Raw genomic sequence first — 1503 nt, forward strand, 5'->3', positions numbered from 1 at the left:
AAGGGGTGTTGCATTTTGTCAGATGTGTTTTTTCTGCATTTATTAAAGTGCTAATATGGTTTTTGCCCTTTATTCTATTGCTATAAATTTGGTTGATTTTTTAAAAACTAAACTTCAGATGTGAAACCAATCTTACATTCTTAGAATAAGCATTGATTGGTCTTAAGGTATACATTTTTATTACCTGTGCTGCTGGATTTCGCTTGGTAGTATTTTGCTTAAGAGGAAAGAACTGCGTCTAAAGTTTTCTTTTCTTGTGATGCCTTTGTCTGGTTTGAGTGTTGACAAAACGCTGACCTCAAAGAGTGAGTTAAGAAGTGTTACCTCACCTTTTGTTCTTTGGAAGAGTTTGTGAAGAATTGTTGCTACTTTACATTCTTAGTAGAACTCGGTAGGAAAGTCCTCAAGGTCTGGCCTTTCTTTGTGGCTAGTATTTCTGGAAATGTGTCTATTTCATCTAGGTTTCTAATTTATTGACACTGGTCAAAGTTGTAATGTCCTCTCCTTCACACCTGATTTAAATCATTTGAGTTTCGATTTTTCCCTTACTTGTTTGTCAATTTTATTTGATGCTTTCGAAGAACCAACTTTTCTTTTTTAGAAACAACTTTTTAGTGTGTGGATTTTCTCTATTGCTTTTCTAGTCTCTATTTAATTTACACAAGGGTAAGTCCAAAAGTACTGTTATAAAATCATAGAAACTTTTATCGATAAAAATATCAAAATGTGAAGCTAATGTTTCTTGACCTCCATCTAGGTCTACTAGGTCTATACTTTTGAACATGATGTTTCCATCTCTCACCTTTCACTGCAAAAATTTTGTGCTCTTCAATTAACACATCAAAATTGCAGTTTTAGCGACTTCAAGGGACTCAAACTGTGTTTCTCTTTAATGCTCTTTGAGCTTTGGGAACAAAAAGAAGCCTGAGGGGGCAAACTCAGGGCTGGGGGATGGTTGGATGGATGGGGTAAGATAGATTGTTGTAGCATGATCCTTGCTGAACTCAAAAGAATGAGCAAGTGTATTGTGGTGAAGGAAAACAATTCCTTAGCAACACCTTTATTGGTCTACGCACTTTCTAATTTTCTAAAACTTCTTCATTGTAAGTTCCTGTGATTTTACCGTGTCATGTGAGAAAAATCTATCAATATTGCCCTTCTGAGATTAAAAAAATAATATTAATAAGTCACCATTACCTTTTGAGCCGATCTCTCTGCCTTAAATTTCATGGCATCCCAGTTGATTCCGACTCATAGCAATGCTATAGGGCAGGGTTGAACTGCCCCTATGGGTTTCTGAGACTTTTAACTCTTTACTGGAGTAAAAAGCTCCATCTTTCTCCCAAGGATTGGTTAATGGGTTTGAATTGACCTTACAGATCTCAGCCCAACTGGAAACCACTAATCCACCAGGGAGAGTTCCCTCAGTTCAAGATATTTTTAAATTTCCCTTGTGATTTATATTTTGCTAAATCTACGGATTTAGATATATGTTGTTAAATT

Source organism: Echinops telfairi, unplaced genomic scaffold (assembly GCF_000313985.2).
Source record: "Echinops telfairi isolate 266 unplaced genomic scaffold, ASM31398v2 ScPeMD7_7400;HRSCAF=8409, whole genome shotgun sequence".
Lineage (NCBI taxonomy): Eukaryota > Metazoa > Chordata > Mammalia > Afrosoricida > Tenrecidae > Echinops > Echinops telfairi.